This window comes from Gasterosteus aculeatus, chromosome 9, assembly GCF_964276395.1.
Source record: "Gasterosteus aculeatus chromosome 9, fGasAcu3.hap1.1, whole genome shotgun sequence".
NCBI classification, from domain to species: domain Eukaryota; kingdom Metazoa; phylum Chordata; class Actinopteri; order Perciformes; family Gasterosteidae; genus Gasterosteus; species Gasterosteus aculeatus.
In genome coordinates this window covers 8,180,774-8,192,901 of record NC_135696.1, presented here as the reverse complement: position 1 = coordinate 8,192,901, position 12,128 = coordinate 8,180,774, and the positions used below count along the sequence as shown (strand labels likewise).

The 12,128-nt window shown below is 44.0% G+C and overlaps 1 long non-coding RNA gene across 1 annotated transcript; it reads right to left on the bottom strand.

The window, feature by feature from the left end:
* Positions 1 to 5,994: 5,994 nt before the first annotated feature.
* LOC144411581 (uncharacterized) lies at positions 5,995 to 8,778 on the bottom strand. The gene is made up of 3 exons (XR_013468766.1): positions 8,728 to 8,778; positions 7,634 to 8,653; positions 5,995 to 6,986 (listed from the first exon to the last, which is right to left on the bottom strand). It is a non-coding gene; the product is annotated as an uncharacterized LOC144411581 (long non-coding RNA).
* Positions 8,779 to 12,128: the final 3,350 nt, after the last annotated feature.

Here is a 12,128-nt window from a genome sequence, read left to right as displayed (position 1 = left end):
TTGTTATTAACAAAAGTGTTTATTTGATCCTTCCCATGTTATCGCGTGACTATGTGACTTTAGACGACATCTGCTGGAGACGTGACAAACATGCAGCGAAGACAGCGCGGGTGTTATAACAGGTGGGAGGTGAATCGATGCCTTCAGGGACTCAGAAGTTCCCACATGTTTCTGACGCACTTTTTCTCACTGACGGAGAACTTCAACCTCCATCTGGAAAAATGGACACATCCGGTGAGCAACAATGTAAAGGGACACAGATGTGTGTAGATGTTTCTGTGCCGTTAGTTAGAGCATGTGTGTGCTTGTCTGTGCATGTGTGTGACTAAAGACATGTTGACAATTACACAGGTTTTAGCCTCCTTTCCCGTCCTTTCTGCTTCATTGAATCCTGCAGCTGGTAAACTGAAACAGGTCTTCATGCCAGAACTTGACGCCTTCCCAGTCAGAGCTCTCGGGTGTGATTCGACCCGCCCACCCTCCTCTGCAGCCCCCCAACCACTGGCAACAGTAATACAACCATTCACCGCTAAACACTGCCTGTCAATTCATACACTCCTCCTCGTCCCCTGCAGTTTACAGGCCCGCACCATGGCGGCGTGCCGGGCTGCTGCACGCCGTAAACCTGAGAGGGTGTTTACTGTTAGCCAGAGCGCGGAGCAATATAGTTAACAGCAGGGAGATGAAACTGAGCTATGAGGAGACAAACGTTAAATTCATTTGGGGAATTTACTTTTACACATTCGATGTTTTATTGTTTTGTGGCCCAAGTGGCACATGAATGATTGAGGATATTATGGAATTGGCCATCATAAAGCGTCCAGTGTGCAATGCGATTTGTCAAGAGCGAAGACATTGAAGAGTTTGTCCTCTTGAATCCTGGCTTTTCAAAAAATAGGCAACGACGTCAAAATGAGCAATTTCATTTGGTACCAAAATTGCGATCAGTTTTTTGAGCATAAGAGGACAAAACGTTAAAAAAACCCAGAGTGACCAGGACGTTCGGTTTGTTAAAATCCTATTTTTCACACAATGCCACTCAACCCATTATTATAAAGTATAAAAAAGATTGCACTTCAGCCTCGGACCACATTGCCAGTTTCTCAATGCCGCCTGGGAGACCGATGTGTGCTTGAAAGGATTGATCTCATTAAAACGCTGTGCTTCACAATGAAGCTAATCCTCTGTGCTGCACACCCTCGACGTGAAATGTTTGGATTTCCTCCTTGGATCCGACGTTCTATGACGAGATGTTTAACGTTTAATGTTTCATGCAAACACTAACATTTACAAGTTATCTCAGATAACCCTTAAACTCCCCAACCAGCAAAAACCTTGTCAGTCTAATCATCACAGCTTTCAGAGTTGTATTTACTGAGACACAAAAACAAATGTCACAAGTGTTTTAGTCGCTCCAGTGCTAACACGTCGCAGGAGCGCGGCAGCAATGGCGGCCGGGAATGTGTTTGGCACGTTTACCGCTGACCTGTGGGACAACACTGCCACTTGTATCACACGTGGGGTCAAAGGTCAGCGTTTCACGTCCCCGTGTAGAGTTACAGGCTGCCAGTTCTTTGTTCTGGACCAGTCCTGATAGACGAGCTCTCACAAATGGCCGCCTCGATGAGGGACGCGATGGAGAGCAGACGGGTACGTGCTGTGAGGGATGGTCCGCATCAGTTCCACACGTGCAGCGGCTTCCTATTCGAATTGAGTAATTGCGCCAAATAAAGGTTATATGAGGTGCAATAAAGGTTTTCATTTATACTATAAACGCGACGTCTCTTGTAAAGCAAAACCTTGATCACAACAGGACGTATCAGGATGTGGTTGATAAACAACTGATGGGGTTTTCAATGAAAGAAGAAAAGCTCCTTTCCTGCATTCTATTGGTCTTCTGTAGTGGAATTGCACAAAAGAATAGAAGTACATTAAAGTTAAAACCTTTCTGAAATAATATACACTTGTGTTATCGGCACATTATGTCCACCTCAGGAATCAAGAATCACCTTTCATCGGCAGGTGGGTCATAGCACTTAAACCAAACCCGCACAGACCCAATGTTATTTAATGCCCCTCCATGTAGAAATGAAACCCAATAAACACAGACTAATCTTTTGGGTAATCTCCCACGCGACGGAAGATCCCGACTTTCCTGTCGGGATCTCTGTGTGCGGATTGCTTTGCGGCCGTGAGTTTATTGTGTTTGTCCAGCAGTTTGAGTCTGGAGCACAGTTTTATTTTATGGTGGCAGGGCAGATGAAAGGTTTCCCTCCTCTGGGCTAAAATAAACAGTAGGTCACAATCACAGCCGGGGCTGCACGAGGGGCTCACAACGCGCCACGTAAACACACATTAATCAACGCGTGGAGGAATTCTCAAGAGCACCAAATGTATCAGCCGGATCATAAAAAGGGTTCAAACTATGACAAACTCTTCTACTTACGGTCGAGCCGTGAGAGATTTACAGTCTTATGAGTCTAGATTTTAAAACAACTAACATTGTGTGTGTGTGTGTGTGTGTGTGTGTGTGTGTGTGTGTTGATGGTGGTAATTTGAAGCGGGGTTCTGTAAACAGGATAAACAGGAGGTTTTGGGGGTTTACGGTGTGTGTGGTGGTTAAAGAGGGGGCTGTGTGTGTCGGACATGTGTGTGATGTGGCTGTTATCAGTTGGCACGTTTTTGCCTGATCCTCAGCAGCTGGCGTCTCAAGCAGAACACACACACACACACACACACACACACACACACACACTTCTGGTTGAGGGTAAATGTGGCGATATGATAAACCTGTTAATGGGTAATGAATCAAATATTCTGTTAACAAGTCAGATTCCGATTAAAATACTAATTATTTTCCATCAGTGATTCATTAAATCGCCTGTGACAATCCTTGTGACAAAATAATTTTTCTGTATGGACCACAGCATCAATGTGGATTCATTCATTATGTATTTGAAAAAGGGTCACTGTATAATTTAGTGGGATGCTGTTTAAAACAGGCATCATGTGCAATAATGATAATTATATATAACAGGTTTTGATCTGCTCGCGGCACACACACACATTCTTTTTTCAAAAATATTGGCAATGTCTAGAAATGTTGATATTTGGTTAGTCAGTTAGTTAGCCCTCCTCTTTTGTAATATTTTAATTACAATTAAATGTCATAGACTAAAGTTATGGTGGAAATAAAATGGCACCTTTAAATTATACTTTTTTCCCCCTATAAAACATGTAAGATACTAGGTACTAAAGAGCCATTAGGGTACATTTCAAATATAACTTAATTTTCAAGCATTTAGTACATAACATATAGTACGGGTTAACAATTTTAAGTTTAATTTCTTTATAATTTTGGAGCTAATTAGATTAGCTTCCTAACAAGTTGACATTTGCAGCACTAAAAGGAAAGAGAAACAATGACATAAAATAAATGTACTTCGGCGCAGACAATGCAAGTGTTTAAATGAAGTAAACTACAGAAAGCAGCACAGAGTTATATGAGCACTCAAAGGTGCAGCAGTCCAGCGGAAACAAGGATTGACCAGCGGAGAGGTCTCGGCTGAACAAAACGTGGAGAGCGCTCCTCATTGAGTCGGCCTCTCGGCCATTCACGTGTACAGCACATACAGTCAGGAAGCTGTGGACGCCGGCTGAGGGTGATGATAAAGACATTTCCATTTGAATAAGTGTCTGGTCTTTAGGTGGAAACGTCCTGAATGCGTTTGAAGTTTCCAGCTCTCCTTGGCTGTCAGTTACGGGAGAAAGGCCCCTCAGCGACTAATCCAGTTTACTTTGTGCCTGTCTGTGGAGGAGAGCATCTGGCATGACACCAAATGCCACTCAATGGATGCTTTTCCAAACAAAAGGCAAAAAAATGGCCGCCCCTCCCCTGCGCTCCCCTTCTCGCTCCTCATTTCCTGCTTGACAAGCACATTGAATCCCTCTCGTCTTTCATATATTTGTCAAGAGCATGGTTTTTATCTGACCCTGTTGCCATGGTGCGAGCTTCTGTATGAGGCAGAACATGTGTGTATATATTATGGGATGCTGAGAAAAGTGAGGGCGGAGCGGAGTGCTGGTGCCCTTTGGTGGCAGATTCAAGTGTGCAAGACTTGTGTTGTTTTAATGTGAGGCAGTTGTGGCCTCTTAGCAGAGGGCCATAGGAAGGGATGGTCATCACAACTCTAACTCTAATTGGATGGGATGTCCTGTGAGCGCTCAGGGGCCGCGGCCTGTTTCTGTATATTACTGTGTGCGTCTGTTGTTTGTAAACGGCTGCTGGTGAAAATAAAGGACATGAAAAAGTTTACTGAAAATTCACAAAGTCTTAAATATTGAGGCAGATGAATGCATTGAGTCATTTCTGAATTCATCCTTTTCAAAGATAGCATTTTTACACAATAAAGGTTTTCAGTTTTGGGAACTCGAGATAGAGGACAGAGGTTTTGGTTCAGGAAACAGTTCAGTAAACAGAATTCATTTGCAGAGAACTTTGGCAAGCTGCATGAGAAACGATCATTAAAAAAAAAAGGAAAAAAATGTTAGATGCAGATATTCGGGACGACAAAATGAGCATGAATGTTGGAATGTAGAAACAAGTGAAATGGATCCACTGCTGGTTTGCAATATATTTATGTTATTTCACAGATCGATCAGATAGTCCATAATGTGTGTCTGCAGATGCATGAGTGTGCACTGACATCATGCTACATAGAACATGTGGGTGTTCTCATTTTAGATTCATCTGGATGTGACATGTTTTCGTGACATCACGTCTGAGATTCTTGGTAGAAAAGACTCACTAATGGCAGCCGCCGTTTGCCCCTCGTCCCCCAGAAGCCCCGAGGCGATGCTTGATTGAGAGCTCTGTTTCAAAGTGACAAGTTCAATTTGGCCCAAATTTGTCTTCAAGCCAAATCTGACGGAGGCCAAGAGGAGTCAGAGAGAAAAGGAGAGCAATTGAAAACACCAGGTTACATGGCCGGGTTTTACAGAACATATTCCTCTGCTGAGCTTGATTTGGCTCGGGCATTGTATGATCCTAACAACTCAGCATATCGAGCTAAATCCGCATTTTGTTCAGCTCTGAGGCAATTCACTTTATACAACCTGACCAGACAAATGAGAAAGGGTGCTGCCTTTGTAATGTAAATGACTTACGGGCTCCGAAGGCTTAATGGGATGTGTGCGTCTGGCACATCGGGACCAAAACTGTTGGCTTTGGCACACACATCACTTTCATTTAAACACCACACACAGATTGACGCACATACATGCAAAGCAGCGCCGTGGATGGAGTCCAGAGCTGATGCCAGGCCCTCAGAGGGCCTGAACAGAGCCGAGGTCATGACCCCGGCATATCGAGCAGTATCAGAGTGGGTCCGTCTCTCTGCTCTCAGCTTGGCCAGAAGTCACAAGTCTGGCAGGTGGGGCTCAAGCAGGACTTTCTCTTTTCAAACTATTAAAGACACAATAGTGGACAGTGTTTGCGTTTCAACAGCCAGAAGAGTCTTGTGTCATTCCAATCCACTTCAATCCAGTCAAACAGGACTGGGCTGAAATTAGGTTAGGACTGTTGCCATGGTTGGATATTAACAAAGGCCCACGCTGGGGATGCTTTACTGTGCCCCCCCATGTCTAGTTTTAACATCATACCTGTTCCTAGTGGCACTGGATGGAATCTGCATGTGGCAGAATAGTTCAAAATAACTGAATTTCTTCTGTATGTGAGACTGGACCATTTCTTCTATCAGCACTACTAACTAAGATGGAACATTTGATTAACCAACTCTAGGAAAAAATATTATATTTAGTGTTGTGTAAGGGTCCAAAGCAGCGGTCCCCAACCTTTTTGCCGGTTTCATGTTAAACAATATTTTGCAGACTGGTCAAATAGATGCTTGTGTCAAAGGGGAAAATGTGCATGTTATTGGGAGAGAATCTGTTCATTTAGCAAAAAACAGAAATGTTAAAAAAATAATAAAAATGAAAAAATAACTTTATTTTTTTCAGTGCCCCATGTACCAAGTTGCCCGCGCACCGGTTCCGGTGGTTGGGGACCACTGGAGTAAAGTACATGACGAACACTCCAAAACCTCTATTACCAACCATAAGAATTTGGATAAATTTGTTGACAGTAAAGAGTAAATGGACTGTACTTGTACTACAATGCTTTTACACTACATTTTATCATCAAAATCCATGTAGTTTTTCTGCCTCTTAGCATAGCATAAGCATTTTGAATGCATTTTCAGAAAGTTGACTCACGCTGCACATCATGTACATTTGCGTCTTTGTTAATATTGTTTACTCATAAAAGGTTGGCAAAATAACTACGATATCTAAGAAAACCCCCCAAGATTCTAAATACAACCGGATCTTACTCAAAGCTCTAACATCATAATCGGGGATGAGGACAGTAAATTGACATGAAAATTGTGAATTTATTTTGTGTAAACTGAAAACACGTAAGAAAATGAAAAAGGAATCTGTTCAATTTCAAACTTCTCAGCAAATGCATCAAATCCAGCTAGTTCTGAAGGGTCAGGGTCATCAATCAGTTCACACTATGTATGAGAAAACGTTTGTGTGGTATATCACCAGCACCATCTTGAATCCATTTGTGTCAATCGTCTCACTCAGACGAGCGTCAGGCAGCAAGTGGAGGCCGATGACTACGTGAGACGTCCTGAACGGCCTCGTCTTTTTGATTCCCGTTTCATGACCAGCTGCTCCACTTCTCAGTTGCCCCGTTTCCCCCGATTTTCTCTCTTCACTTGTCTTCTCTCTCGCCCCTCATCCCCTTGCATGTTTTCCTTTCCCATCCACGCTGGGCTCTGCCTCGTCTAATGTTACCAGTCATTTATTCCGTCCATCTACAAACGCACAGGCTTGTTTACAGAGAATTAGAGCCGGTTCTCCCCGTCGGCAGAGAACACCCAGCGGGAGTCGAGGGGATCTAGTGGAACTCAGCGGCCGTCCTGCCAACAGAGGGAAAGTTTAAGTGCACCAAGTCAGGCCGGCCAGACTGCATGATGCACGCACAGACACACAATACCCACAGCTTGACACCATGCATCCACGCACACATCCAACGCATTTATTTGCAAGCCATCCATAGCCATGCATTTAGTGTACTTTTTGCTTTCTGTGCCATCGGTAACACTATTTATGCTTAGACACAATGAACGTTATTATTAACAGCCAGATTCCTCTTGATCTAACGGTCACTGGTGACCACAGTAAGCTTGGGCCTTCAGCAGCAGTTCAGGAAACTCACTGAAGTCACTCTGACAAGCGGCAAGAGAGGGGATACACACTTGAGTGGGGTCCGCGAATCATAAGGGGTAGAATCAGCAATCTGGTTTGGAGGCATTAGGATCACCTTGGGGGGCTATTTTACATCTACAAAGTCAATGCTTGTTAATATTATTTTGCCCGTCAGCAACCAACACACACAAGCACTTTTTACTGTGCGCCTCATTTGAAACAGACACGCTTATATATTCAACTCTAGACTGCCGAACGACTTCTTTCAGCCCCAAAAGTTATCAACATTTTGTGCAATAATCAAGAAAGCCAATGTTGACATAAAAATGAGAAACAACAGTATGACTTTCCTACGTACGGTAAGGAACCGCCTGTTGGTTCTGTTTGCTGATTCAGCGAGTGTGGAGTTGATAGTTGTTAGTTTCACCTGGTGTCAGTACGGCGATCACCTAAGAATCCCACCATAAGGATCGCTGTCGATGTACAGCGTTGTGGATCCAAAGACATGTCAGGACCATAGATGATTCCACATGTCATCAGCAGCAGCTGCAGTAAACAACAAACTACAGAATACTTCTTCATCACGGTGACATCACAGGGTGCCGTTCTTGAGGAATGAGATGAGCTTCTCAATTTACAACTTATTTCTAATTACCAAAACCAAGCTGTTCTCCACCCTGCATGTGCTTTTAACGATGACCTGTTTATAATTATAAAAAATAAGTTAAATATAAAAAGTTACTGCTGTAAAAATACAGACAGAGGAGGATATAATATCATTGAAATGATCAACCATATAGTAGCAAATGTTTTTAGGCTGCAGAAACAAGAATGACTAATGTGACGATACTGGTTCCAATATAGATGAGAGGTTTTGAACTTCAAAACAAGGCGTTAGTTATAAAGAAAAAGTATTTTGACTGTAAATCTTGCTGCGTTTTATTTTAAACATCCCCCCTTTTAATCCCACGCTTAATCTCAATCACAGGATCTACTACAATAAATATTTCCCTATTAGACATTGAGATAAGTTTCATTTCAAGATAAAAAAACGGGCTCCTCCTCAAATATTCTTTTGCCGCTCAGCTTTTACTGCAGACGCACTGACTGGCAACACGCGTCCCCTCCTCTCGATATCCCCAATTTAAGAGCGGCCCGTTACAACATGACAAGACATTCTCTCTCCTCCATCTCCTTCTCTCTCGTCGGAGGGAAAACAGGAGGAGAGCTTCACCCGCCCATGGCAGACCTTGCAAGATTGTTCCCAGATGGAAGAGAGTTATTAATCCTCACAGTAAATGTGACACGACAGATCAAAGTCCACATGTTGCTCTCTCCAACAGCGGCACGGATTGCTCGTAGGTTTTTATCTTCATCCCTGTGAAGAATAAAAACAATTCTCTAATACCTTGATGGTTACTACTGAGCCATGAAGGAACTAAAAAAACAGACCTGAAATATTCTACAGCTCAGCCACCCGTAGCGATCTGCCCTGTAGAAATCAATGAGAGTAAAGGCTAGTGTTACTCCGCAGGAGACGGGCAGACTTTGACACTTCTGGACTGTTTGTATCGATCGGATGCTCATCTGTGCTGCTTTTTAAGAGTCTGATCCTCTTGTGCATGAAACATTCATGGATAGATGACTGGATGTGAGGCACACACACTTAACATCCACTCAAAAACACACACACCTAAATTCCATCCTCCTCTCTCGCCTCCCCGAGCACCTAACACCCGTCTTGAAAGATGCCGACGGACTGGTCGCGGTGTAAAGTCGCAGTGTTTGAAGTTCGTGTGTGTGTGTCTGTGTGTGTGTGGGGTGGTGGGGGGATTGTTCGACTGGGTCATTGTCCGCTGACACACACACACTCTCTGACCTTCGGTGCCAAGCCCGGGACCGAGGACCCTGCTGAATGGAAGAGCAGATGGTTGAAAGGTGGCTTCAATGGAAACTGAGAAAGAAAAGAAAAAAAAGAGTGCAAGAAAAGATTAAAGACGCTTTAAGACACACAGGTGTGTGTGTGTGTGTGTGTGTGTGTGTGTGTGTGTGTGTGTGGGACTGTGAGTGTGTGCAAGTTTGTGTATTTTGTATGTGTTTGCACTCAGCAGTCAGTATCGCTCTGTATCTTTCCAGCCTGCAGCAGGCAATTAAAGCTCCGCTAATGAAACTTAATACAACGGTGTTTGTGCAGCATGCATGAATCCCCAGAGAGAAGTCTGCTTCTGGCCTCACTCAGGCCTCAACGGGATCTGGTTGTGTGCATCTCAACTTCCGACAGGAGAATAGTGTGACAGACGTCTGCCGCTATGGTCAGCATTGCTTATCAGATTCATGGTGCAGGACTTAACTGCGTGTCCTCACATTTGTCTCAGTATACATTGATTATCTGCAGCTGTTACAGCACTAAAATGGGTAAAGAGGTGAAGCATCAGATTCGGTCGGAGCAGACGTGAGATTAACTGGCTGTTTTGCTCTTTTTGGAAGACAAATAAAACTTTAATTTGCACTTAATAAATAAATACTAATAAATAAAGCCACAATTCCCTTCAAAAGACAACATAATATCTGCTCAAGCCGGGTTTGAGAAGCTGCAGGAGAGACAGGAAGGAGAGAGGACACCTGGTTTGTTTTCACATCTTCGACTAAATCAACACTCAGCGTGTGGGATCGGCCATCTGTTGACAGCTGGACTCACCGTTGTGGAGGCTGAGGTTACAGGGTGAGAAGCATGCATGTGTGAGTGTGTGTCGGTGTGTGTCTGTGTGTGTGCGTGTGTGTGCGTTTTATTTAGTGGGAAATTGAATAAATGTCTCTTGTTGAGAGCAGTATAATAGCAACGCAAATTGCAGGGATATCAAGGCAAAGTGGAGGCTCGGGTCAGCCATATGTAGTCCCCTGGTGACCTTAGGACTATAATCATACTTTCAAAACTAGGTGCCTGCCTATAAAAAGAAAAAGTAAATGTTTATTTTACATTAAATACATAATAGGGGACACCTGATTTCTAAGTGGGGAGATGTTTATTTGTTGTGCATGGAGTAATGTTTGTCATAGTGATGAATACTAATGTTAAATTCATGTTTAGTTAAATACTATCTCCAGAGGCTTTAGGCCGTTAGTCTTTTAGTACTTACTGTTTGTTACCGTATTATTGGTCAGTGGTGTATTCGCGCTGTATAGCCAATGGTGATTGGTTGGGAAAACAACGGGGAAGACACGTGACTGGAAAGTTCTGGAAGTTTTGGGGGTTCGAGGAGGAGAGAAGAAGTCGTGAAGAGACGGGACGTCGGCGTTTTTGGGGAAGAGAAAAAGACGCTAGCAGGAGACAAGAAGGCAGAATAAACCGGCGCGGGAGGCTGGAAGGAGTGGACCGCGGACTCGGTGTGTTTGTGAGCCTGGAAACGGAGGAGAAACCAAAGCTGAAACCCCGTCGGACAGAGCGGGGGAGAAGCAGCGGAGGTCGCCATCGGGGGAGCCGAGCTAGCTAGCCACGGTGGGCGTGGCCGGGCGGACGTGTCGGTGACTCGCATCGCGGACCCGAGTTTCCACGCTCTCAATGTTTTGAAAGTGATTTCGGCGCTCTCAATGTTTTGCCAGACCAAACAGGTCTGCAACGTGTTTTCTTTCCGTACATATCGTTGCCGTGAGTAACTGGAACATGTGTGGCTGTGTGTGGTGATTGGGCCCCACACCGCATCGGCTGATACTTGTTTCATGACACTTGGAGGGGAAAGTTTTTGTTGTTATTGTTGAACTCTGGTATTCTCCGAGTTGAGGAACGGGACCATTTCGAACATATATTTTGATGTAACGTCCTTGATACTATTGGGTTTGTATCACTGAATTTGGAGTTTATTATTTATGTTTTGGGGAAGTTTTGGTTATTTATTTTTCTCTATTTGGTAATATTGGGTTTTGGGGGAAATTAATTATTGTATTTAAATAAACAAGGGCGTTGCCCTATTTATTTTACTTTTGTTAAAAGAACATCCATCTCTGGGTCTCATTTATTTTTTAAATAGCTTCTTGCTAAAAGGTTTTACGATACATCGAACCCAAGCACCCCCCATTCTCACGTGAGTGACTCACAGAGTGGTGATACGGGTGCTACACATACGAACATTATAAGAAAGTCAGGATAATTAGGGGATGGATCTGCTCCAAACAACCTCCAAAACAAACACATGTTTCAACATCTGCACGTCAACATGTCATCTGCGCGTTGACGTGGCTTCCTCCGCCGTCTGAAAACATTCTGAAGCGTCAGTGAATCACTAAACTGTTTGCCGTGGGGATCGAGAGCAAAGATCTGCCGGTGTGTACATGTGTGTGTGTGTGTGCTGAAATGCATGCCTACGTGCTCCTGCACGTATGCGCAACGTGTGAGACAGCAGGAGAATCTGGTAGACATTATCACCACTCAGCTCTGCCCACAATCAGCAGGCACTTAACGGCGTGAGACAATAACCGCCAGGTTTGCGAGGTCACCACATCAACCGTGCAGCGGCAAACAAAAGGAGAGCATGTCGGAGGTTTGCACGGGAGCACCGTAGCTCCGTGGACACCAGCTACACAGATGACCGGAGAATGGAAAAAGAAAATAGCTGCCAGGATCACACGGTCCAGCTGAGAAGAGGGTTTGCATTCTGAGCGGTAAACTACTTGTTGTTGTTGTAGGATTTAGGATGGAAAGTGTTCTTTTCACCGTTTTAGTTACAGCGTCGGACTGCAGCGCGGTAAGAACGTTACTGACTTCTATTTCAATTATGAAATATATGTTCCATTGCATCCAGCTGCGGCCAGAGATGTTTACTTCGAAAGATAAATGTGCTCCATTTCCTGCTCCGTGA